The following is a 27782-nucleotide window of genomic DNA, read 5'->3' as shown; positions in this document are numbered from 1 at the left end:
GATCTCTTCGGGCACTCTCAACCATCTTGACAAACGCCAACATGGTCATCTTGGGAAACAAGCGAAAAAAAACAAGTCATTGCCAACATTGGAGGCTAAACAGGGTTGGGCAATCAGTTTCCTTGCCTGAAATAGGCATCTCAGAACTGCCATCTGGCTACTTCCCGAGTTTCCAACTCCTTCAACTAATCCCAGGAGACAATACTTCGCCCCCATCCTGGTGGAGGTTCCAACCACCCGATCAATGGTTCCTGTCACCTCTGTCCAGTAGCGGATCAACTTCGGGCATCTCCAAAACATGTGCATCATGTCTCCCCCCATGTTCCCGCACCGGGGGCAACTTGCGTCCGGCCGTTCGGCCAAACTGAAAAAGTTTACGAGGAGCATAATAGGTTCTATATAATAAGAACAGATGTGACATCCTGTGTGAGGAGAGCCACAATTCACCACAGGCAGGATTCCTGTGGCCAATTATAGCTCAGGGGGGTTTAGTACACACCCCACACTATATAAGGCCGCCAGCACGGCGGCCTTGTATAGTGTGTTGCGGTGGTCAGGGAAAGAGGACGATAGGCAGGGACAGTGTCTTTACTGCTTGGGAACCTAGCACTGTTACAGTGGGTGTTATGTGCCTCCTGCACAGTACACACCTGAAGCTACCCTTTATTACTGGTGTTCAATTTCTGCAATACATGCATCTGCAGTGCAGAAGTTAGAGTCGGTGTTGTGTGCCTCCTGCACAGTATACACCTTATTGCTGGTGTTCTGTTTCTGTAATACAGGAACCTAGCACTGTTACAGTGCTAGGGTGTACAGAGAAGCTGGTATATATAGAAGACTACAGCATACAGAAGAAAGGCTAGTGAATACAGAATACAGGTTTCGTGTATGTAGATAGGCTTGAGTATACAGAGATGCTAGAGTAAACAGTGAGGCTGGGGTACACAGAGAGGCTAGTTTAAAGACAAATACAAAGATGTTAGTGTATATAGAGAGGTTAGTGTATAGAGAGAGTCGAGTGTATACAGAAAGGACAGTGCATATAGAGAAGCTAGTGTATACAGAAAGGGTATACATGAAAGCTGACATTCTATACAGAAGACTGGGTAGTGTATACAGAGAGTCTAGTGGGTACAGAAGACAGGCTGGTGTATTCTAGCTAGATTTTACAGTCTAGTGTATACAGAAGACAGGCTGTGGTATACAGAGAGTTTAGTGTATTCAGAGAGTCTAGTGTATACATAAGACTGGCTAGTTTACACAGTGTTTACAGAGATGCAAGGGTGTACAGAGAAGCTGGTATATATAGAAGACTACAGCATACAGAAGAAAGGCTAGTTAATACACAATACAGAAGACTCGTGTATGTAGATAGGCTTGAGTATACAGAGATGCTAGAGTAAACAGTGAGGCTGGGGTACACAGAGAGGCTAATTTAAAGAGAGATATACAAAGATGTTAGTGTATATAGAGAGGTTAATGTATAGAGAGGGTCGAGAGTATACAGTAAGGACAGTGCATATAGAGAAACTAGTGTATACAGAAGACAGGCTTGGGTATACATCAAATCTGACAGTGTATACAGAAGACTGGGTAGTGCATACAGAGAGTCTATTGGGTAAAGAAGACAGGCTGGTGTATTCTAGCTAGTTTTTACAGTCTAATGTATACAGAAGACAGGCTGTGGTATACTGAGGGTTTAGTGTATTCAGAGAGTCTAGTGTACAGAGATGCAAGGGTGTACAGAGAAGCGAGAAGCTAGTATATATAAGGCTAGTGAATACAGGCTAGTGAATACAGAATACAAACTCGTGTACGCAGATAGGCTTGAGTATACAGAGATGCTAGAGTAAACAATGAGGCTGGGGTACACAGAGAGGCTAATTTAAAGAGAGGCTAGTATATACAAAGATGTTAGTGTATATAGAGAGGTTAGTGTATAGAGAGAGTCGAGTGTATACAGATAGGACAGTGCATATAGAGAGACTAGTGTATACAGAAGACAGGCTTGGGTATACATCCAAGCTGACAGTGTATACAGAAGACTGGGTAGTGTATACAGAGATTCTAGTGGGTACAGAAGACAGGCTGGTGTATTCTAGCTAGTGTTTACAGTCTAGTGTATACAGAAGACAGGCTGTGGTATACAGAGGGTTTAGTGTATTACAGAGATGCAAGGGTGTACAGAGAAGCTAGTATATATAGAAGACTACAGCATACAGAAGAAAGGCTAGTGAATACAGAATAAAGGCTGGCTTCTACGGAGAGGCTACCACTACGGAGATGCAGAACACTATCTAGGGTATATAGAGAGGCTAGATTATACAGAGAGGCTAGTGCATAGAGTGAAGCTATTGTATATAGAAGCCTGGTTAGTGTATACAGAGAAGCTAGTGTGTACAGAAGAAAGGCTAGACAGGTTATAAAGAGAGACAAGTTTTTACAGAAGACAGTTTGGGGTATACAGAGATGCTAGTTTATACAGAGAGACTAATGTATACAGAAGACGGGCTAGTGTATTCAGAACATAGGCTAGTGTATATCGAAGACAGGCTATTGTATGCAGAAGACCGGCTAGTGTAAACATGCTGGTGTATATAGAGAAGGCTAGTGAATTTAGAGGGTATGCTAAGTGATAACAGAAGACAATCTGGGCTATACAGAGACATTTCATCATTTCATCTAGCTCACATCTCTAATGGAGTTTGTCTCATTGCCATGTTATGCCTTTTCATTCTTATGCTAAATATAGATCACTACACGATTTTAATCATCCACATCAAGCATGCAATAAAACTATCATACATCAAAATAAACCATGTACTCTTTTGCTCTATTTTGCATATTTGTAACGGGACTGTGAGTATGTGACAGTCCTGACACACCATCCTGACTTATTTTTCTATATTTCTTATTAGAAATGGAGAGTACTATCTCAAAATCCGCTTAAATCTATTCACTTCGATGAGTTCTACCGCTAATTGTACCTTAATGCAAAATGTTCACAAAACCATCCATTTGCTACCAGACATGCTGCACATACTAAGAGTAATGTAAATATCGCTCTCTAACGATATAAACAGTTTTATTGCTTTTCTGACATTGACCGAGTATCTCTGACATTAACTGAGTATCTCTCTGCACTTGGATCTTAATAATAATAATAATAATAATAGGATTGTGTAATGCAAACATCAACTAGTCTAATATAAGCTTTCTCATTGGTACCGGCATATCCTTTAAATTTAGACTAACGCAACTATTTCTCGGCCATTTTCAAGCTAAGCTTTCAATCTCTTACCTTTGAACAGCGATACTTCCTCCCTACAATATTAAGCCATTTAAATGTCCTATTGGTCGCCTATATTATACAACTCTCTGAAAACCCTATATGTAGAGAATAAAACTAGTCTTACATCTAAATAAAACAGTTTTATTGCTCAACCAAGTATCAGCTGTCATGACAAATAAAGTTTCCACTGTTTGACTCTATTTTCTGTATTACTTCTTTTTCGCTACCTCTATGCAATAGGATTCTCTTTCCAGTGGAAACGGAAAACAGTCAGTGTAAGCCGTCTTCTTGAGCATCAAAATTAATGGAACGATTTACACGTTGGAATTTGCAAGCTACGTCAATTTACTGTTAAATAGAGTACCTTTGCATTTATCCCTTGACTTTGCTACTATCCCTTGATCCCGATTTATACGTTGGAATTTGCAAGCTACGTCAATTTACTGTTAAATAGAGTACCTTTGCATTTATCCCTTGACTTTGCTACTATCCCTTGATCCCTTTTGTGTATTCACTATATCTCGACCTATACATACTGCCTCAAAATTTTCCTAATTTTTTTTGCTATACTTATTATTATTATTTTATAGAGATTACTATCTCTAAATCATTGTAACAAATTATAATGTCTACAGCTAATTTTACGTTAAATCAAAAGTCACACAAAACCATCTTTTTAAAACCTTTTACACACTGCACATTAAGATTAATGCAACCATCTCTCGCTACCTCTATGCAATAGGATTCTCTTTCTGACTCTATTTTGTGTATTACTTTTTCTCCACATTAACTGTCACACTGATAACCATTTGTAACACATAACACTTGCAACACATTTTTTAACAGCGGCAAAAAGTCAGAAAAGCAGTGGGACTTGATTGAGAAGTGGTTGCAGTAGCAAAGCATAGCAATACAGTTTGATTACATTAATAACACATAATGCAACTATTTTACATTCATTTTACATTCACATCATGCATACATCCTAATGTAAGCTGTCTATCACTATTAATGTTCATGGTTACTGAAACATTATGCCGATGACCAATGGAAACGGAAAACAGTCAGTGTAAGCCGTCTTCGTGCGTAACATATTTAATGGAACGATTTACACGTTGGAATTTTCAAGCTACGTCAATTTACTCTTAAATACCCTTTAGCTGCTTAGCTCACACTTTGCTGTATGTAGCCGCGTTTACATGTAAGTAACCAATGGGGATTGACATTTCATGTCCATCTCACATCTCTAATGCAATTTGTCTCTTTGCCATGTCATACTTTGCCAGTTATTATACTTTCTCATCCGATAGAAACCTAGTCGTTGCTGATATTTCATGAGTACAGCAATCATCTCATCTAATTGCTATTCCTACATTCTGCCTTGGTATTACTTTGCAACGCTCTATTGAACAATGTAAAGGTAAGCTAGATATTTTGTGTATTTCCAGTTAAACTCGACCTGTATATACTGTCTCAATATTATCCTTTCTAATTTTGCTAAATTAGATTATAGAGTTTGCTATGTCTAAATCCAGGTTACCTACTCACCTTTATTACGTATACTGCTAATTTTAGGATAATACAAAACCATCTTATTGCTTCTTTACACGCTGCACATATTAAGAGTAATGCAAAGCTACCGTGAACAGTTTAATTGCTCGTCTCACATTTAGCTGGTATCTCTCTGCTATAGGAAACTGAATTTGTACTAGAACGATCACTCATCTAATATCAGTAGCACTCAGTGCTACCGGGATAACTTTTACATTTAGAGTAATGAAATGATTTCTCAGTCATTTTGGAGCTACTGCAACTAACGCTTCCGATCTCATTTCGACTGCAATACTTAATCTCTGCTATTGCAGAATATTTAGCTGCTTAGCTCACACTTTGCTGTACGTAGCCCTGGAGATTGGCATTTCAACTCTAATTCATATTCACATTTCTAATGCAGTTTGTCTTTTTGCCATGTCATCCTCTGTTAGTTATTATGCTTGCTCATCCTTGTGCTCCAATATCACTACATGATTAAAGACACGTAATGAACTTGATTGATAAAAACCTACACACGTTGTTGCTGTTATTTCGTGTATTTCCACTTAAACCCGTTATAATTATTTTGCTATATTTATATACTAGTATAAACAGATTACTATCTCTAAATCCTGGTAAACCAGCTCACACTAAACCATCTAATTTCTACCTTACACGCAGCACATATTAACATATTAACATTTAGCCGGTATAGTGAAATAGTAAACGAAATGTGTAGATCACTCATCTAATATCGTCTTTTCAGTGCAACCGGAACATATTTTAAATTTAGAGTAATGCAACGATTTCTCAGTTTTATGAAGCTACTGCAACTAACGCTTTGGATCTCTTTCCTGATAAATTACGCTCTGCAATATTAAGCCATGTAAATTGTCCTATTGGTCTGCTAACAATGCTATGTATAATAATCTGTATACACTAGCCTATCTTTTGTACACATTTGCCTCTCTGTATAAACTAACCGGTCTTCTGTATACACTAGTCCGCCTGTATACACTAGCAAGTCTGTGTAACCAAGCCTCTCTCTCTGCATACCCTAGCCTCCATCTCTTGCATAAACCAGGACCTTCTTCTGTATAATCTAGCCTAACTGTATACACTAGCCTGTATGCATACTCTAGCCTCTCTCTCTCTGTATACCCTCGCCTCCATCTCTGCATACCCAGGACGTTCTTCTGTATAATCTAGCCTATCTGTATACAATTGCCTTTCTTTTGTACACATTAGACTCTCTGTATAAACTAGCCGGTCCTCTGTATACACTAGTCCGTCTGTATACACTAGCAAGTCTGTGTAACCAAGCCTCTCTCTCTGCATACCCTAGCCTCCATCTCTTGCATAAACCAGGACCTTCTTCTGTATAAATTAGCCTATCTGTATACACTAGCCTGTCTTTTGTACAGATTAGCCTCTCTGTGTAAACTAGCCGGTCTACTGTATACACTAGTCCATCTGTATACACTAGCAAGTCTGCATACTCCTTCCTCTCTGTGTAACCCAGCCTCGCTCTCTCTCTCTGTATACCCTAGCTTCCATCTCTGCATACCCAGGACGTTCTTCTGTATAATCTAGCCTATCTGTATAAACTAGCCTGTCTTTTGTACACATTAACCTCTCTGTATAAACTAGCCGGTACTCTGTATACACTAGTCCGTCTGTATACATTAGCAAGTCTGTGTAACCAAGCCTCTCTCTCTGCATACCCTAGCCTCCATCTCTTGCATAACTAGGACCTTCTTATGTATAATCTAGCCTATCTGTATACACTAGGCTGTCTTTTGTACACATTAGCCTCTCTGTATAAACTAGCCGGTCTACTGTATACACTAGTCCATCTGTATACAGTAGCAAGTCTGCATACTCCTTCCTCTCTGTGTATCACAGTCTCTCTCTCTGTATACCCTAGCCTCCATCTCTGCATACCCAGGACGTTCTTCTGTATAATCTAGCCTGTGTTTTGTACACTTTAGCCTCTCTGTATAAACTAGCCGGTCTTCTGCATACACGAGTCTATCTGTATACCCTTGGATGTCTTTTGTATTCACTAGCTGCTCTTTATACATTAGCTCTCTGTATACCCAAGCCTCTCTATACACTAGTCCGTCTGTATACACTAGCAAGTCTGCATACACCAGCCTCTCTGTGTAACCCAGCCTCTCTCTCTGCATACCCAAGATGTTCTTCTCTATAATCTAGCCTATTTGTATACACTAGCCTGTCTTTTGCACACATTAGCCTCCCTATATAAACTAGCCGGTCTTCTGTATACACTAGTCCGTCTGTATACACTCTAGCCTCCATCTCTGCATACCCAGGACGTTCTTCTGTATAATCTAGCTTATCTGTATACACTAGTGTATACAGACAGACTAGTGTATACAGCGGACCGACTAATGTGTACAAAAGACAGGCTAATGTATACAGATAGGCTAGATTATACAGAAGAACGTCCTGGGTATGCAGAGCGCTCAGCTTCAAGGTATGGCCAACGTGAGTAATATGAGGGACACTCCTCACCCCCGCCCCCACCTACCAGATCTGAGTTTCATCCCCTTGCCCTCTCTGCCCCGGTCATCTGGTGGCAGTTTTATGCACTCCCTGGCCCCCACCCATTCATAATCCTTACCGATCTTTCTTTCCGCTGCTCACAGGAACACACTGAATGACTTGTCTAATTAACCAACTTGTACAAGACACCGCTATCCTCCTGTCTGACACCGGTCCCCCTTGGAGGCTTTACCCCTCACTGTTTGGGTGGTCCCTGCCTCTCCCTGGATGCTCCACATATACCACAACGACATTGTCAGAGGGGCACCACTTGACAGGACACGGGGCTTTCATTCCGGTGGCATCTCCCATTGGAGGAAGGGATGATGGCCCCAACCCCTTGGCAGCAGGTTCTTTCATGTACAGACCAGGGCGGCTCATCTTCCCTTCTGGAGTCTTGACCTTAGATGGGGGAGTTGCACTTTGGGGGGTCTGAGTGATACCTAATGCGCTGTACTGGAAGGGCTTGACATTCCCGCATATGTGTCCCCTCCCCCTGGATGCGCCCCTTGTCCCCCCCTCTGACTCCCACCTACTCTTTGCTGACATTGCCTTCTGCAGCTTTCGGGGACCCTGGATGACTTATTTATTGAGCCTATTGGTACGAGACACTGCTTCCCTCCAGGGTGACTCTGGACCCCCTGGAGGATTTACCCCTTACTGTTTGGGCGGTCCCAGCCTCCCTCTGGATGCTCTACACAGCCCCCGATGGCGATGCAGGAGAGACACTAATTGGCGGGCCCCAGGACTGCTGCTCGGGTGAAGTCTCCCGTTGGATGGAGGGATGGTGGCCCCAGCCCCTTGCCTGCCGGATTTTCCATGCACCGACCAGGGCTGCTCCTCTTTCATCTTGATGTGGTGACCATGGAGGGGAGGAGTTGAAATTTATGGGGTCCGGGTGTTTGCTGGTGGGAGTGCGCTAAAGGACTTGACATTTCTGCATGTTTGTCCCCTCTCCCCTGTTTCCCCCCTCCCTTCCCCCCCTTCCCACCCTTCCCTTCCCTCCTTTCCCTCCCCCTTTCCCCCTTCCACTCCCCCTTTCCCCCCTTCCCTGCCCCTTTTCCCCCCGGGCCGTGGACGGGGGAGAGGGGGGTAAGGAGAGGACAATCTGCCAAAGGGAGAAATGCATTTGTCCGGGGACTGCATGTACTTTAGGGGTATGGGACGGGGGGTGGTGGATCCCATTCTGTGATGCCTTTTCTGTTGTGACGGGCTCCCTCGTGCATGCCTATGTTTAGGGCGAGCCGAGGAGACCCCTCAGTGCTGACAGTTATATGCTCTACCTCTGTTTTGGTTATACTATTGTTTTTTGTTTCTTTCATGTTACTGATTGTCTTTTATTTGCATACCGGTATCAGACGTGACATTTACCACTGCCGGGACTGGGGGGACTAGGATTCGGGGGCTCCCTCTCCGACCTGTCTACCCAATAACCCAAGTAGGACAGCGCTTTAAACCCAGTGTACATCTGGTAAGCGCTATAGCATAATTGTGCTGTTTTAGTATACCCTTCCTGTACTGTTGAGTGCGGACAACCCTTAATTTCCCTCTCCCCCTGGGGTTGAGGTGCCCGGCCTCTTTTTCCCTTTACCTTTCCTTCCATTTGCCCTTCCTTTCTCCCCCTTAGTTCCCGCCATGCATTACCTACCCAAAACCTACCTTGGTTCAACTTTCTTTGCTTTTCTCTGATGTCCCCCTCCCCCTCCCCGAGGAGCGATGGCAGACTCAGTCAAGGTCACCTCTCTAAACGTTAAGGGACTGAACTCCCCTGAAAAATGGTGGATCCTCCTGTGAGAACTGAACACATCCTGTACTGATGTGGCCTTTATACAAGAAACACATTTTAAAAATACTAGCCTCCCCTTTCTATGGTCGAGATCCTTCCCTAAGGTCTACCACTCTACTAACCCCTCCTCTCCATTCTGATCTCTAGCAGGCTCCCCTGGGTTCTCCAGGATTCTCTGGTGGACCCTGGGGGCCAATATCTTTTTCTTAGGGGCCACATTGGAGAGCGCCTTTTTACATTTGCCACTGTGTACGCTCCCAATGATCACCAAGACATGTTCCTCAGAACTACCCTGCACAGATTATGTGACTTTCGGGAGGGCCAATTGATATTAGGTGGGGACTTTAATGTCCCCTTTCGCCATCGGTTGACACTTCTGCCTCTTGCTCCTCGCTCCCTACCCCTCACCTAGGTCTCTATTCTGGCACCTTAATGAGAGCCTCCTCCAGATACCGGAAGTTTTACCAGATGTGACCAGGGAATTGGACCTTTATTTCCAAGAAAACTAAAGCAGGACTGTGACCTGGGGATAATTTGGGAGGCTCACAAGTCAGTACTCCGCAGGGTACTTATCAGGCACGGGGCGCGCATCAAACGAACACGGAAGGAACAGCTTGCTAATCTGTTTCATGAACTTGCCTCTGTGTAAGCGAAACATAAACATACCCCCTTACGGACCTTAGAGATTGAATTGGGGACACTCCATACCCATATTGCTGTCCTACTCCATTATAAAGCGAAAGCGGCACTCCAGTTTTGTCGTAAACTGACGTAGGAATCAGAGGACACATGCAGAAAAATCTTAGCCAGGTCGGTAAAGGAGTTGAAATTTGGCTCTTACATACCACAGTTGATAGATGAGAATGGCCAGAGGGCCTCTACCCCAACCCAAATAGTCGAAGTCTTTGAAAAATGTTACTCTGATCTCTACAACCTGCCCGATTCAGGGTCTGGACAGGACAATATAGACAGATATGTAACCGGTTCTGGTCTACCAACCCTCTCATCGGAATCACGGGAGTACTTGGAGGACCCGATCACACTGGAAGAAGTCCAGACGGCCGTGGGACCTCCGAAGGTGGGTAAGGCTCCGGGCCCTGACGGATATACCGCACAATACTTTAAGACCTTCCTCCCTATTCTCGGCCTGCGCTTGGTGAATTTATTTTCCTGAGGATACCCTTAGAGCCCACATCTCGTTGATAACTAAGGAGGGCAAGGACCCAGGCCTATGTGGGAGCTACAGACCCATTTCCCTCCAAAATTCGGTCCTAAAACTATTCTCTAACTCCTCGCCACGTGATTGGCACATCACTTGTAGTCCCTTATACATATTGACCAGTTAGGTTTTATTCCCACCAGGGAAGATAGGGACAACACCACTAAGGTGCTTACCCTGATCCGTAAAGCAAAGTCATCTGGGACCCCTTGTCTTTTCATGAGTACTGATGCCGAGAAGGCTTTTGATCGGGTCAAATGGACATTAATGTTCTCGGTCCTTCGCCATATAGGTCTGAGTGAACGGATGCTGGCATGGATAAGTAAGATATACTCACGTACTTACATTCCACCGGACATCGCGCGTACGTTTATGTTGAACTTCCCCCCACCCCTTGTCACTAAGATCCGCAGTTTGCTTCACGGGTGGCATTCTGGCCTCCATTCCTGGTTCAGCAGATGCAATCTCATTAAAATGAACATACTCCCTAAATTTACTTATCTTTTCCAAGCTCTCCCGATCCAGATTCCAGTCCTGTTTTTTAAGCAAGCTCAATCCTTGCTCACTCAATTTAACTGGGCCCACAAAAATCCCAGACTTAAGCGGTCACAGCTGACATTGTCTAAACAACAGGGAGGGTTTGTTCTCCCTAACTTGCGACGCTACTACCTGGCCTCCCATCTGGGGCATGTATTGGACTGGAATCGAAACAAACTTTCTAAGCTCACTCCCGAATTCCGCTAAGAAGCGCCATGTGGTGCTATAAGTATTCCCCCACAGAATTTATGTCACATCCCACTATAGGGGCTTAGTTGAAAGTCAGTCACCTGATCGCTACCCAAAACACACTCACGTCTTTGACTTCCCCCCTATTCCCTATACGTGGCCATCCAACCTTTGAACTGGGGACCCACTTAGAAATTCCAACCTAGACAATGCGTCTAAATTCGTCATTGATGGAAAATGGCCTTCTTTCTCAACCCTAACAGATCCGACAGGGCTTTTCCAACTGCCTTTTTGGAGAGCGGCGCAACTACATCATTTTCTCCATTCCATCCCCAATCCTCAAACGTTCGCCCGCCCTCAGTCGGAGTTTGAGACTCTATGCAGGAGCGAAGGCCCTTTGGCCCACATTCTCTCTCAAACAGATTACCCACACTTAACCTGTCTGTCCAACTGGGAAAAGGACCTTAATTGCTAATTTTCCCCAGCACAGAGACAACGCATTATCACTTTGGCTCTCAAAATGTCGCTGTGCACGAAGATACAGGAGACGAATTTTAAACTTCTCACCAGGTGGTATTTGACACCATCAAAGCTGCAGAAATGTTTCTCCTCTTCCTCGAACATATGCTGGAGGTGTGGAGAAGAAGAGGGCACGTTGCTGCACATTTTTTGGTCCTGCCTCAGCTTGGTGGACTTCTGGACAGAGATCCGATGCATAACACAAAAATTCACAGACTTCTCCATCCAGGAAGAGGCTGCATTCTTTCTCTTGCACCATTCACAGATTCCCATTAAAGTGGAGGGCCGGTTATAAAAAAAAAAAAAAAAAAAAAAAAAAAGTCAGCAGCTGCAAACACTGCAGCTGCTGACTTAATAAACACACTCACCTGTCCAGGGCGCCCGCGATGTCGGCCGCCCGAGGCCGACCCGTCCCTCGGCTCTCGGGTCCCGGCGCCGCCATCCCTTGTAAGGGAAACAGGCAGCGGAGCCTTATGGCTTCACTGCCCGTTTCCTACTGCGCATGCGCGAGTCCCGCAGCTACTGCGCATGCGCGAGTCCCACAGCGCTTTCTGAATGGGACGCGCTGTGTTCTGGAACACACAGTTCCCAGAACACAGCGCGACTCATTACCCAGAAGACGCCGCGACGAAGACAGAAGACAGAAGATCTCCGCGGAGGAGGAAGAGGAAGATTAGGAGAAAGTGCCTAGCAACAGGCATTTCTGGTAAGTAAAAAAAAAAAATTTTTTTTCATTTTTTTTTTTTTTAGATTTTTTGTAATTTTTAACATTTTTTTGTTTTTCAGGGTGGCCCTCCCCTTTAAGAAGTACAAAAAAATCTATTTTACGGCATGTGATAAATGCGGCGAAATCCTGCATCCCTCTCTATTGGAAAATATGTTCCCCCCCTTTCATTACCCACTGGCTTAGGAAAATAGAGGACATTAAAAAAAATGGAGGACTTGATCCTCACATCACAAGGTATACAAGAATTTTTTAAAAAAACCTGAGACATCTGGAATACCTTTATATTCTTGCTGGAAGGATGTCGCCTGCTATCGCCTTAGTGCTCTGAGCTTTCCTTGACTGGCCCCTTGGACAGTGGCTGCCATCGTGTCTCGTCCCCTCTTCTCCTTTTCTGATCTTTCAACCCTTCTCTTTTCTGCCTACCTCCCCTATCTCTCACCCCCTCCACCCCCTCTCTCTTTTGGAAATAGTGGAAAATTGGGAATGACGGCCCCACACCCCCCTCTGGATGGATTATGCCGGAGGGACCTGGGGGTTTGTGTGACCCTGGATCTTGGTACAGTACTTTATCCGTGCCTCGAATCATTGTGATTGATGGAAGGCAGACTCACAGTTGCGAATATACCTGTATCAAGTATTGTTCAGCTGCTTTTTGCTCTGTATTTCTCTGTTGCATTATGTACTCGGGGGACCGTCTTCCCCTATTTGGAGAAAAAATTATATTTGAAAAAAAAAAAGAAGCCTACGACACCTGGTATTCCCAGGCGGTTTCCCATACAGGCATTAACCAGGCCTGCTGGTCTGCTTAGCCTCCAAGATCAGACGAGATGGAACAGATTCAGGGTGATGTGGCCGTAGCCGATATCTTCAGGCACTCTCAACTCTCTTGACAAACACCAAGATGGTCACCTTGGAAACAAGCGGAAAAAAATAGGTCAATGGCCACAACATAAAAAGATGCCTACGGCATCTGGAAATCCCAGGCGGTCTCCCATCCAGGTACTAAACTGGTCCCAACCCTGCTTAGCCTCTGAGATCAGATGAGATTGGGCTCTTTTAGGGTGGTGTGGCCGTAGGAGATTTCTTCAGGCACTCTCAACCTTGACTAACGCCAATATGGTCACCTTGGGAAACAAACAAAAAAATCAAGTCAACGCCAACAACATGAGAAGAAGTCTACAGCACCTAGTATTCCCAGGTGGTCTCCCATCCAGGTATTAACAAGGCCCGACCCTGTTTAGTCTCTGAGATCAGATGAGATCTGTTGCTTTCAGGGTTATGTGGCCATAGGCGAGCTCTTCAAGCACTCTCAACCCTCTTGACAAACACCAAGATGGTCACCTTGGTAAACAAACAAAAAAAAAAAAACAAGTCAACGCCAACAACATAAAAATAAGCCTTCAGCACCTAGTATTCCCAGGTGGTCTCCAATCCAGGTACTAGCAAGGCCCGACCCTGTTTAGCCTCTGAGATCAGAGGAGATCGGGCGCTTTCAGGCTTATGTGCCCATAGGCAATCTCTTTGGGCACTCTCAACCCTCTTGACAAATGCCAAGATAGTCACCTTGGGAAACAAGCGAAAAAAAAACAGGTCAATGTCAACAACATAAAAAGAAGACTACGGCACCTGGTATTCCAAAGCCATCTCCCATCCAGGGACTAACTAGGCCCAACCCTTCTTAGCCTCAGAGATGCGAAGAGATAGGGCTCTTTCAGGGTGATGCTGCTGTAAGCGAACTCTTTGGGCACTCTCAACCCTCTTGACAAATGCCAAGATGGTCACCTTGGGAAACAAGCGAAAAAAAAACAAAACGAATCAAGGCCAACAACATAAAAAGAAGCCTACAATAACTGGTATTCCCAGGTGGTCTCCCATCCAGGTACTAACCAGGCCTGACTCTTCTTAGCCTCCAAGATCAGATGAGATTGGGTGCTTTCAGAGTGCTCGGACTCTTTCCCCATCACTAATGGGACGAGGCAGGGGTGTACTCTGTCTCCCCTAATTTTTATTCTGACACTGGAACCACTTATGTGTCACGTTCGGAATGACCCGAATATTACTGGCATATCCAAACCCTCGGCACACCACAAAATTGCGGCATGCGCTGACGATCTAATTTTTTTCGTCTCCAATCCACACATTTCGCTTCCCAATATACTCGCGGCTCTCCGGCGATACGGCAGCCTATCAAACTATAAAATCAATTGCACCGTCGGCTGTATTGAATATATCGGTCCCGGATGGTGAGGCCAGGAGGCTACGCTCCGCTTTTCCATTCTACTGAGCTGAAAAATCTATACGTTACCTGGGCGTTGACATCGCAGCGGATTTGGCGCAATTGTACCCGCTTAATTTTGTCCCTCTCCTGAATAGACTGAAATCTGATTTGGGAAACTGGCATGCTTTAACACTGACCCGGTTCGGGCGCTGTAATGCATTCAAAATGACGGCCCTCCCGCGGATCTTATACTTGTTTCAGACATTACCGATCCGGTTACCCCCAATTTTTTTCAGACAACTGCAGCTGCTGCTCCGGGACTTTATTTGGGCATGCAAACCGCCCAGAGCCCGTTTGCAATTGCTTGCCAGACCAAAGGACAAGGGGGGTCTGGGTCTCCCAGATCTGAGACAATACAACAGAGCGACTCTGCTAGCGAGAGTCGTTGATTGGCATTGTAATGGCCCACACAAGCAGTGGGTGGAGATGGAGATTGAGGATGGATCCATTCCCCTATTGACCTCCCCGTGGCTCCTGTCCTCCCTACCAAAAGACCTCAGAGATCACCCCGTAGTGGGAGCTACGTTGGCTGTTGTGCGGAGGTTGTTCCGCTGCACACACATTGCTCCCCTGCCGTCACCAATGACTCCGGTTATAGGTAATCCAGACTTCCCACCGGGATTTACCAACAATAAACTGCGACAGTTGACAGTGGTGGGGAAACAGCGTCTGGGAGAGGTGTGGCCCTCGGGGAGGGCTCCCGACCACGCAAACTGTCGCCGAGCTTTCTGACCCTCCGCTTGAATTGTTTAATGCTTATCAACTTCGTCACTTTCTTCTGGCCATACAAAGGGCCCCCTACACTCCTAGAGACCTGACGCCCTATGAGTCATCTGTCACAAAAAGGAACCTGTGCGACACACCCTCTCCCTCCTGTACAACATATTAATTAGTCAGGAGGAAGAGTCGACCCCACCATTTATCCACAAATGGGAGATTGCATTTGGCAACACATTTACCCCACAACAGATAGGGAAGATCCTGACATTAGTACATAAAGCTTCCATCGCAAACCAATATCAAGAATCAGGATACAAGATAGTCTCACGCTGGTATAGAGTCCCATACCTTCTGAATAAAATGAATAGATCGATCCCAGATGTTTGTTGGAGGTGCAATTCAGATACGGGGACCATGGGACACATTTTCTGGGCATGCCCGGCCTTGAGGAACTTTTGGGTGGAGGTGACCGGGACGATAAAAACTCTCAGAAATGTAGATATCGCAGACAACCCAGCAGCGTGCCTTCTACACTTGACCGAACAGCCTGTTCGAAAATACAAAAAAACCCTCACGATGCAACTCCTGAACGCCGCCCGGGTCTGCTTTCCCACACTGTGGAGGCAGCCTCAGCCCCCATCCAAGGTGCTGTGGTATTCCAAAGTCAATCATATTCTCCGGATGGAAGAATTGACCGCCACCCTTCACAACACTGAAGAGGCATTTAGTGTTACATGGAGGCCCTGGAGGTATTTTACTGGTACTTGAGACTACATTCGGGAGGTGAGCAGCGCCCCTGTCCCAGAAAACGACTGAACATTTAACGTTTACCTACGTAGGCCATGTCTGCCCTGGGTGGCATTCCCCCCCCCCCTCATTTTTTGTCTTTATTTTTCTATTTTTCCCAGCCGCCATCCCCCCCCTCCTCTCTCTCCGTCTTTGCACTCTCTTCTTCCCCCGTCCTCCCTTTTGACTATGCCTTGTCTCCTTACTAGCCTTTGGGACCCAGAAGAACCCCAGGGTTCTGGACACGACCGGCTCATATTTTACTCTGGTTCACGTAGGTCATGATAAGCTGGCTCGCTGTGGTCCCAGTTGTTCTCCATGATTACATTTGTCCGAACGGAGCTGCATTAGTTATACTGTACTACATGTCGGAGGTGGGGTTTCTCTCTTTTCTGCATGAAACTCTAGGACTCCCCTCTGAGAACCCAGAGTTATTTGGCTGCCTATTTTTTGTTACCATGTAATTGTGACCCTGGGTCATGCTGTATGGTTGACTGTTGCATTTGTGTTGTTCTACTTATACTTAGTAAAAGAATAAAACAAAAAATAAAAAATAAGTCAATGCCAACAACTTAAAAAAAAAGCCTATGGCATCGAGAAATCTCAGGCGGTCTCCCATCCACGTACTAACCAGGTCCCAAACCTGCTTAGCCTCTGAGATCAAATGAGATTTGGCTCTTTCAGGGTGATGCAGCCATAGTAGATTTTTTCAGGCACGCTCAACCCTCTTGACAAACGCCAAGATGGTCACCTTGGGAAACAAACAAAAAAAACAAGTCAATGCCAACAACATAAAAAGAAGCCTACCGCACCTAGTATTTCCACGCGGTCTCCCATCCAGGTATTAACAAGGCGCGTCCCTTTCTAGCCTCTGAGATCAGCGGAGATTGGGCGCTTTCAGGGTGATGTGTCCATAGGCAATCTCTTTGGGCACTCTCATCCCTCTTGAAAAATGCCAAAACCCTGGGAAACAAGCGAAAAAAAACAGGTCAACGCCAACAACATAAAAAGAAGAATACGGCACCTGGTATTCCAAGGCCGTCTCCCATTCAAGTACTAACTAGGCCCAACCCTTCTTAGCCTCTGAGATCAGAAGAGATAGGGTGCTTTCAGGGTGATGTGGCTGTAAGCGATCTCTTTAGGCACTCTCAACCCTCTTGACAAATGGCAAGATGATCACTTTGGGAAACAAGTGAAAAAAACAGGTCAACACCAACAACATAAAAAGAAGCCTGTGGCATCTGGAAAACCCAGGCGGTCTCCCATCCAGGTACAAACCAGGCCCAACCCTGCTTAGCCTCTGAGACCAAGCGAGATTGGGCGCTTTCAGGTTGTTGTGCTCGTAGGCAATTTCTTTGTGCACTCTCAACCCTCTTGACACATGCCAAGATGGTCACCTTGGGAAACAAGGGAAAATAAAACAGGTCAACGCCGACAACATAATGAGAAGCCTATGGCACCTGGTATTCCCAAGCTGTCTCCCATCCAGGAACTAACCAGGCCCATCGCTGCTTAGCCTTCGAGATCAGATGAGATTGGGCTCTTTCAGGGTGATTTGGCCGTAGGCACTCTCTTTGGGCACTCTGAAGCCTCTTGACAAAGGCCAAGATGGTCACCTTGGGAAACAAGCTAAAAAAAACAGGTCAAAGCCAACAACATAAAAAGAAGCCTACGGCATCCAGTATTCCCAGGCGATCTCCCAATCAAGACACTAACCAGACCAGATCCTTCTATGGCACCTGGTCTTCCCAGGCAGTCTCCCATCCAGGTACTAACCAGGCCTGACGCTGCTTAGCCTCTGAAATCAGACGAGATCGGGTGCTTTCAGGTTGATGTGGCCGTAAGCGTTCTCTTCAAGACACGCCCAACCCTCTTGACAAACGGCAAGATGGTCGCCTTGAGAAACAAGCAAAAAAAACAGGTCAAAGCCAACAACATAAAAAGAAGCCTATGGGCTTACAGTGGACCCTAAAAGATGGGACCCACTAGCTCTGTCATGGTTCGGACGCTGTAATGTGTTGAAGATGAACGCGTTGCCACGACTTCTGTATCTACTACAAGCCTTACCTATCAAAATACCCCAGACTTTCTTTCATGCGGTTCGCTCAATCTTTATCAAGTTCCTCTGGCGTGGAAAACATATGCGTATTGGTAGGGCAATGCTATTGCGACCGAAATTGCGGGGAGGTATTGGCTTCCCGGACCCTGCTCTTTATTACACAGCGACGCACATGACACCGGTGTTGACTGGTGCCGGTGTTCTGCCATATACTGTCCGGCCATGATATAGTGTCTGCGCCGTACTGCGCATGCGCAGTACGGAGCAGACGAAGCTTCGGAGATTTTCATGCGCGGTGAGTGGAGGTGGTAGCCCCACCATCCAAGTGGACATAGGGTTGTGAATATTAGAGGGCCCCTCGCAGGCGAGCTTCGCTCGCCACGCTTCGGGCTTGGCCTCGCTGCGCATGCGCAGTACACAGCGGACACTATCCGATGGGGGACCATATGTGATAAGACACCGGCATGGGGAACTGAAGCTATGGGTCAAGCTAGAGCAGGAGATGGTGCGGGTTCCACTGGCTGGTCTGCCTTGGGCGGGGAGGCCATTGGAGCCCTGTGTGACTACTCACCCGTTAATTGGCCCCTCGCTCGCCGAGATGGATAGTTTTTTTCACCTTTCCCACCTGACTAACTTCCCTTCTCCTATGACCCCAATTATTGGACATCCTAGATTCCCTCCGGGCCTGTCTGACCAGGCCTTTACCAGGCAAGCCCCGAAAGGGCTTCTGAGAGAAGCCCTATTTCTTGGACCCACGGGCTTGATTCCCATGGGGACCATACTGCTAGAGCAAGTACCTGTTGCATTGGATATATATATATATATTGGACCTATATGTTTCAGGGTGGCCTGCATAAAGTGCCAGGCCACCCTGTCAAAGGCCTTCTCCACGTCCGTTGACAACATAAGCAAGGGCCTTCCCTGTACATGCGCCGCATGGATTAAATTGAGGACTCGGGCCGTATTGTCTCTAGCTTCCGACTTATTTTTATTTTTTTGCTTGTTTCCCAAGGTGACCATCTTGGCGTTTGTCAAGAGGGTTGAAAGTGCCTGAAGAGATTGCCTACAGGCACATCACCCTGAAAGCACCCGATCACGTTTGATGTTGGAAGCTAAGAAGAGTCAGGCCTTGTTAGTACCTGGAGGGGAGACCGCCTGGGAATACCAGGTGTCGTAGACTTCTTTTTATGTTGTTGGCGTTGACCTGTTTTTTTTCCGCTTGTTTCCCAAAGTGACCATCTTGGTGTTTGTCAAGAGGGTTGAGAGTGCCTGAAGAGATTGCCTGTGGCCACATCACTCTGAAAGCACCCAATCTCGTCTGACCTTGGAGGCTAAGAAGAGTCGGGCCTGGTTAGTACCTGGATGGGAGACCACCTGGGAATACCAGTTATTGTAGGCTTCTTTTTATGTTGTTGGCGTTGATTCGTTTTTTTTTTTTTGCTTGTTTCCCAAGGTGACCATCTTGGCATTTGTCAAGAGGGATGAGAGTGCCCAAAGAGATCGCTTACAGCAGCATCACCCTGAAAGAGCCCTATCTCTTCTCTTCTCTGAGGCTAAGAAGGGTTGGGCCTAGTTAGTACCTGGATGGGAGATGGCGTTGGAATACCAGGTGCCGTATTCTTCTTTTTATGTTGTTGACATTGACCTGTTTTTTTTCGCTTGTATCTCAAGGTGACTATCTTGGCATTTGTCAAGAGGGTTGAGAATGCCCAAAGAGATTGCCTATGGGCACATAACCCTGAAAGCGCCCGATCTCCTCTGATCTCAGAAGCTAAACAGGGTTGGGCCTTGCTAGTACCTGGATTGGAAACCACCTGGGAATACTAGGTGCTGTAGGCTTCTTTTTATGTTGTTGGCCTTGACCTGGTTTTTTTTTCACTTGTTTCCCAAGGTGACCATCTTGGCGTTTGTCAAGAGGGTTGAGAGTACCCAAAGAGATCACCTACGGCCCCATCACCCTGAAAGCGCCCAATCTCGTCTGATCTCGGATGCTAAACAGTGTCGGGCCTGGTTAGTACCTGGATGGGAGACCGCCTGGAAATACCAGATGCCATAGGCTTTTTTTTTTTTTTTTTTTTTTTTATTTAGTAGTATGCGACATACAATGCAAAGGCAACTTCACAGAATGTGTGATACAAATAGTTACAAACAAACGATCATATTGCATGGATATCAGAGCCAATGGTAAGAAGTCCGAGGAGAATAGCACGTGTACAGCTTTGCGGTCATATCAAGATGAGATTAAAGCTCCATCTCGTTGGGATCCTCTACCACTTAAAATATTATTGATACTAGCCCTGCTACCTTCGAAGAGTTTAGATATCCATAGATAGAGGAAGAGTATTGTGTAGTAGTCAAATGGGGTCGGAACATACCATTTTCTTTTCCCTTTTTTGAGTTAAGAAGGGAAATAGTAGAACTGAAAGGAGGGAGAAGGGGAAAGAGAAGATTGGGGAAGGAAATGGCAGAAAAGGAAAAGAAGGGGTAAGGGGGTGTCGTGGGTAGAGTGGATAGGATGGGGTCCCCTCCCAGGGAGCAAGAGACGCCCTCGGCTCACCAGCTCATCAGCTGTCCAACGTTTGTAACAGCGATCTCCAACGATCACCATGAGCTTACTATGTCTCGCGGAGGTATTCTTCCGAAAAGCGAAACTGGGTCCAGTAGAACCATCTGTTCCCATGCTCCTCCGTTTTATCCCTCATTGTGGCAGTCAGGTCTTCCATTCGTTCAATATCATTAACCCTTGCGAACCACTGGGTCACCATTGGAGCAGATTGCTCTTTCCACTGACTTGGGATGCAGGCCCTAGCTGCCTTGAGGAGATGTTTAAGTAAGGACTTATGATAACGCTTTATCGACATAGGAGTTAGATTGAGAAGAACTGCTGCGGGATCATTGGCTAAGGAAATGTCTGTGAACTTGTGGATGAGTCTCAGGACAGGCTGCCCGAATGTTTGTAATTTAGGGCATTCCCAGAAAATGTGGAGAATGGTGCCAGCCTGTTGCCCACAGCGACAGCAGCGGTCAGATTGACCGGGGAATATTTTGGCCAACACCACCGGTGTACGATACCAGCATGTGATCAGCTTATATGAGATCTCCTGATATTTACTGCAGAGTGACAACTTATGGGCGAAAAAGAGTATTCTGTCCTTCTGTGGTTTGGAGAATGTAGTTTGTAAGTCCCTTTTCCATTTAGCTAGGAAGGGTGGATCCGTGGAGGATTGTGCATCTGTCAGGACTAGGTAGGACCTAGAGAGGGAACCATGAATTGGGCCATCATCCAGGCAAAGTTCCTTGAAGGGGTGGAATTGTCTAGAGAAGAACGAATGGTTAGGTAGTGATCCGAGGAAATGGATTAGCTGTCTAGCTCTCCAGCTATCCAATGCAACAGGTACTTGCGTTAGCAGTATGGTTCCCATGGGAATCAAGCCCGTGGGTCCAAGAAATAGGGCTGCTCTCAGAAGCCCTTTCGGGGCTTGCCTGGTAAAGGCCTGGTCAGACAGGCCCGGAGGGAATCTAGGATGTCCAATAATTGGGGTCATAGGAGAAGGGAAGTTAGTCAGGTGGGAAAGGTAAAAAAAACTATCCATCTCGGCGAGCGAGGGGCCAATTAATGGGTGAGTAGTCACACAGGGCTCCAATGGCCTCCCCGCCCAAGGCAGACCAGCCAGTGGAACCCGCGCCATCTCCTGCTCTAGCTTGACCCATAGCTTCAGTTCCCCATGCCGGTGTCTTATCACATATGGTCCCCCATCGGATAGTGTCCGCTGTGTACTGCGCATGCGCAGTACACAGCAACACAGATTCCAAAAATTGCGAGCATGAACGGCACCTGCGCACTGAGTACAGGTTCTATCCTCACTATCCAAGTGGACATAGAGTAAGAATATAAAAGAGCCGAGCGCAGCGAAGCCAAGCCCGAAGCGTGGCGAGCGAAGCTCGCCTGCGAGGGGCCCTCTAACCACTTTCAGACCGGACCAATTTGCTGGTCAAAGACCAGACCACTTTTTGCGATTCGGCACTGCGTCGCTTTAACTGACAATTGCGCGGTCGTGCGACGTGGCTCTCAAACAAAATTAACGTCCTTTTTTTCCCACAAATAGAGCTTTCTTTTGGTGGTATTTGATCACCCCTGCGGTTTTTATTTTTTGCGCTATAAACAAAAATAGAGCGACAATTTTGAAAAAAACGCATTATTTTTTTACCTTTTGTTATAATAAATATCCCCCAAAAATATATAAAAAAACATTTTTTTCCCTCAATTTAGGCCAATACGTATTCGTCTACATATTTTTGGTAAAAAAAATCGCAATAAGCGATTATTGATTGGTTTGCGCAAAAGTTATAGCGTTTACAAAATAGGGATAGTTTTATAGCATTTTTATTAATAATTTTTAATTATTTTATTTTTTCTAGTAATGGCGGCGATCTGCGATTTTTATTGTGACTGCGACATTGTCGGGGACCCATCGGACATTTTTGACACATTTTTGGGACCATTGTCATTTATACAGTAATCACTGCTATATAAATGCAGTGATTCCTGTGTAAATGACACTGGCAGTGAAAGGGTTAACCAGTGGGTGGCAGTGTAGGGGTTAAGTGTTCCTAGGGGAGTGTTACTAACTGTGGGGGGGTTGGGCTTTCATTTAGTGTACACTGATCTCTGCTCCAATCACATGGAGCAGAGATCAGCGTCACTAGTTGCTAGGCAGAATGAGAAAATGTTGTTTATACAGCATTTCCTCACTTCCGCGGCTCCGTGAGACGATCGCGGGGATGCCCGCGGCGATCGAGTCCGCGGGTCCCGCGACCGGACTCACGGGGGTCCCGACCAGCGCGGGAGTGCGCCGCCGGCGGCGCGCTCCCGATGGCACGGCGGCAACGAATATTGGACGTACATGTACGCCAATATGCCTGCCCGTGCCATGCTGTCGACGTACATCGTCGTGCGCTGGTCGGGAAGTGGCTAATATTCACAACCCTATGTCCGCTTGGATGGTGGGGCTACCACCTCCACTCACCGCGCAGGAGCCGTTCAGCTTCGGAGTACACAGCGGACACTATATCATGGCCGGACAGTATATGGCAGAACACCGGCACCAGTCAACCACCGGTGTCATGTGCCTCGCTGTGTAATATAGAGCAGGGTCCGGGAAGCCAATACCTCCCCGCAATTTCGGTCGCAATAGCATTGCCCTACCAATACGCATATGTTTTCCGCGCCAGAGGAACTTGATAAAGATTGAGCGAACCGAATGAAAGAAAGTCTGGGGTATTTTGATAGGTAAGGCTTGTAGTAGATACAGAAGTCGTGGCAACGCGTTCATCTTCAACACATTACAGCGTCCAAAACATGACAGAGCTAGTGGGTCCCATCTTTTAAGGTCCGCTGTAAGCCCATAGGCTTCCTTTTATGTTGTTGGCTTTGTCTGTTGTTCTCAAGGCGACCATCTTGGCGTTTGTCAAGAGGGTTAGGCGTGTCTTGAAGAGAACGCTTACGGCCACATCAACCTGAAAGCACCCGATCTCGTCTGATTTCAGAGGCTAAGCAGCGTCAGGCCTGGTTAGTACCTGGATGGGAGACTGCCTGGGAAGACCAGGTGCCATAGAAGGATCTGGTCTGGTTAGTGTCTTGATTGGGAGATCGCCTGGGAATACTGGATGCCATAGGCTTCTTTTTATGTTGTTGGCTTTGACCTGTTTTTTTTAGCTTGTTTCCCAAGGTGACCATCTTGGCCTTTGTCAAGAGGCTTCAGAGTGCCCAAAGAGAGTGCCTACAGCCAAATCACCCTGAAAGAGCCTAATCTCATCTGATCTCGGAGGCTAAGCAGCGATGGGCCTGGTTAGTACCTGGATGGGAGAAAGCTTGGGAATACCAGGTGCCGTAGGCTTCTCATTATGTTGTCGCGTTGACCTGTTTTTTTTCCCTTGTTTCCCAAGGTGACCATCTTGGCATGTGTCAAGAGGGTTGAGAGTGCACAAAGAAATTGCCTATGGGCACAACACCCTGAAAGCGCCCAATCTCGTTTGGTCTCAGAGGCTAAGCAGGGTTGGGCCTGGTTTGTACCTGGATGGGAGACCGCCTGGGTTTTCCAGATGCCGCAGGCTTCTTTTTATGTTGTTGGTGTTGACCTGTTTTTTTCGCTTGTTTCCCAAAGGGATCATCTTGGCATTTGTCAAGAGGGTTGAGAGTGCCTAAAGAGATCGCTTACAGCCACATCACCCTGAAAGCACCCTATCTCTTCTGATCTCAGAGGCTAAGAAGGGTTGGGCCTAGTTAGTACTTGAATGGGAGACGGCCTTGGAATACCAGGTGCCGTATTCTTCTTTTTATGTTGTTGGCGTTGACCTGTTTTTTTTCGCTTGTTTCCCAGGGTGACTATCTTGGCATTTTTCAAGAGGGATGAGAGTGCCCAAAGAGATTGCCTATGGGCACATCCCCCTGAAAGCGCCCAATCTCTGCTGATCTCAGAGGCTAGAAAGGGTCGCGCCTTGTTAATACCTGGATGGGAGACCGCCTGGAAATACTAGGTGCGGTAGGCTTCTTTTTATGTTGTTGGTGTTGACTTGTTTTTTTTGTTTGTTTCCTAAGGTGACCATCTTGGCATTTGTCAAGAGGGTTGAGCGTGCCTGAAAAAATCTACTATGGCTGCATCACCCTGAAAGAGCCAAATCTCATTTGATCTCAGAGCAGGGCCGGCGCTACCACTAGGCGAAGTAGGCAGCCGCCTAGGGCGCACTACCACCTAGGGCGCAACTACGGCCTCTGCCCAGTGTGAGCTCCTCTTCTGCTCTCTCGCCCCCCCTGTGGTGTTCCACCGGCGCCACCAATCCCCCATGTTTCCCGCTGAGCGCCCCACCGTACTCATCTCACAGCGCCGCTCCGGGACTCCTTTGCTCCAGCCTGTCCCTCTGGAGCTGCGCTGTGTGTCTGTGTGAGTGCAGCGGAGGGGCGGGGCTCGGCGGAGATGGGAGCTTCGAGAGGTCGGTCAGCTGACCTCCTGCCCGGCGGGGACATCATGGAGCGGGGTTGACGGCGCTGGCCTGGTCCCGGCGGGGATATGATGGAGGCGGAGCGGATGGATGGCGCTGGTGTGGCCCCGGCGGAGAGGGTGGACGGCGCTGGTGTGGCCCCGGCGGAGCGGATGGATGGCGCTGGCAGTGCGGAGGAGTCGGAGAGGCCCGGTGGGATGATGGTCGCTGAAGGCAGCATCAAAGAGCAGAGGTAAGGAGGAGGATTGATCCATTGAGCTGTATGGAGGGGGTTTGTGTGTGAGTAATGCAGGAAGTAGGAGTCAGGTAGGTCAGTGTGATGTGTGTCAGTGTCATGCCAGTGTGGTGTGTCTGTGTATGTGTCATGTCAGTGTGAAGTGTCTGTGTATGTGTCATGTCAGTGTGATGTGTCTGTGTATGTGTCATGCCAGTGTGATGTGTCTGTGTATGTGTCATGTCAGTGTGATGTGTCTGTGTATGTGTCATGTCAGTGTGATGTGTCTGTGTATGTGTCATGTCAGTGTGATGTGTCTGTGTATGTGTCATGTCAGTGTAATGTGTCAGTGTATGTGTCATGTCAGTGTAATGTGTCAGTGTATGTGTCATGCCAGTGTGATGTGTCAGTGTATGTGTCGTGTCAGTGTATGTGTCATGTCAGTGTAATGTGTCAGTGTATGTGTCATGTCAGTGTAATGTGTCTGTGTATGTGTCATGTCAGTGTGATGTGTCTGTGTATGTGTCATGTCATTGTGATGTGTCTGTGTATGTGTCATGCCAGTGTGATGTGTCTGTGTATGTGTCATGTCAGTGTATGTGTCATGTCAGTGTAATGTGTCAGTGTATGTGTCATGTCAGTGTGATGTGTCAGTGTATGTGTCATGTCAGTGTGATGTGTCTGTGTATGTGTCATGTCAGTGTATGTGTCATGTCAGTGTGATGTGACTGTGTATGTGTCATGCCAGTGTGATGTGTCTGTGTATGTGTCATGCCAGTGTGATGTGTCAGTGTATGTGTCATGCCACTGTATGTGTCATGCCAGTGTGATGTGTCGTGTCAGTGTATGTGTCGTGTCAGTGTAATGTGTCAGTGTATGTGTCGTGTCAGTGTATGTGTCATGTCAGTGTATGCGTCAGTGTATGCGTCAGTGCCATTTTATGTGTCAGGGTATGTGTTTTCAGGGTATGTGTTTTCAGGGTATGTGTTTTCAGGGTAGGTGTCAGCGTGATGGTCAGTGTAGGTGTCAGCGTGATGGTCAGTGTAGGTGTCAGCGTGATGGTCAGTGTAATTGGCAGTGTAGGTGCCAGGTGGGTTGGTGTAGGTGCCAGGTGGGTCGGTGTAATTATCAGGTGGGTCAGTGTAGGGGTCAATGTGATGTGAGTAGTGCAGGAAGTAGGAGTCAGGTGGATTAGTTTATGTGTCAGGGGGTCAGTGTAGGGGTCAGATAGGTCATGTGTAGCAAGGGCAGGGTAAGGTGGAGTCATGGGCGCAGCCGGGGGGGGTGGCAAAATTAGGTTTTCGCCTAGGGTGTCAACGATCCTTGCACCAGCCCTGTCTCAGAGGCTAAGCAGGGTTGGGACCTGGTTAGTACCGGGATGGGAGACCGCCTGGGATTTCTCGATGCCATAGGCTTTTTTTTTAAGTTGTTGGCATTGACTTATTTTTTTTTTTTTGTTTTATTCTTTTATTAAGTATAAGTAGAACAACATAAATATAACAGTCAACCATACAGCATGACCCAGAGTCACAATTACATGGTAACAAAAAATAGGCAGCCAAATAACTCTGGGTTCTCAGAGGGGAGTCCTAGAGTTTCATGCAGAAAAGAGAGAAACCCCACCTCCGACATGTAGTACAGTATAACTAATGCAGCTCCGTTCGGACAAATGTAATCATGGAGAACAACTGGGACCACAGCGAGCCAGCTTATCATGACCTACGTGAACCAGAGTAAAATATGAGCCGGTCGTGTCCATAACCCTGGGGTTCTTCTGGGTCCCAAAGGCTAGTAAGGAGACAAGGCATAGTCAAAAGGGAGGACGGGGGAAGAAGAGAGTGCAAAGACGGAGAGAGAAGAGGGGGGGGGATGGCGGCAGGGAAAAAAAGAAAAAAAAGACAAAAAGGGAGGGGGGGGAATGCCACCCAGGGCAGACATGGCCTACGTAGGTAAACGTTAGATGTTCAGTCGTTTTCTGGGACAGGGGCGCTGCTCACCTCCCAAATGTAGTCTCAAGTACCAGTAAAATACCTCCAGGGCCTCCATGTAACACTAAATGCCTCTTCAGTGTTGTGAAGGGTGGCGGTCAATTCTTCCATCCGGAGAATATGATTGACTTTGGAATACCACAGCACCTTGGATGGGGGCTGAGGCTGCCTCCACAGTGTGGGAATGCAGGCCCGGGCGGCGTTCAGGAGTTGCATTGTGAGGGTTTTTTTGTATTTTCGAACAGGCTGTTTTTATTGTCCCGGTCACCTCCACCCAAAAGTTCCTCAAGGCCGGGCATGCCCAGAAAATGTGTCCCATGGTCCCCGTATCTGAATTGCACCTCCAACAAACATCCGGAATCGATCTA

At 46.7% G+C, this 27782-nt stretch overlaps 7 pseudogenes; 4 read left to right on the top strand and 3 right to left on the bottom strand.

Annotated features, from left to right (window-relative positions):
- Window positions 1-13328: 13328 nt before the first annotated feature.
- Window positions 13329-13448, bottom strand: LOC143937078 (5S ribosomal RNA; annotated as a pseudogene).
- Window positions 13449-13543: 95 nt separating this feature from the next.
- On the bottom strand, window positions 13544-13662 carry LOC143936781 (5S ribosomal RNA; annotated as a pseudogene).
- Window positions 13663-17602: 3940 nt separating this feature from the next.
- On the bottom strand, window positions 17603-17721 carry LOC143936888 (5S ribosomal RNA; annotated as a pseudogene).
- A 1772-nt stretch (window positions 17722-19493) lies between these two features.
- Window positions 19494-19612, top strand: LOC143937342 (5S ribosomal RNA; annotated as a pseudogene).
- A 321-nt stretch (window positions 19613-19933) lies between these two features.
- On the top strand, window positions 19934-20052 carry LOC143936605 (5S ribosomal RNA; annotated as a pseudogene).
- A 101-nt stretch (window positions 20053-20153) lies between these two features.
- Window positions 20154-20272, top strand: LOC143936653 (5S ribosomal RNA; annotated as a pseudogene).
- Window positions 20273-23991: 3719 nt separating this feature from the next.
- Window positions 23992-24110, top strand: LOC143937101 (5S ribosomal RNA; annotated as a pseudogene).
- The last annotated feature ends 3672 nt before the right edge of the window (window positions 24111-27782 follow it).

Source organism: Lithobates pipiens, unplaced genomic scaffold (assembly GCF_037356315.1).
Source record: "Lithobates pipiens isolate NorthernLeopardFrog02 unplaced genomic scaffold, aLitPip1_a1.2 Scaffold_28, whole genome shotgun sequence".
NCBI lineage: Eukaryota > Metazoa > Chordata > Amphibia > Anura > Ranidae > Lithobates > Lithobates pipiens.
Note: the sequence above shows the minus strand (reverse complement) of the source record. Positions and strands in the feature narration are given on the sequence as shown.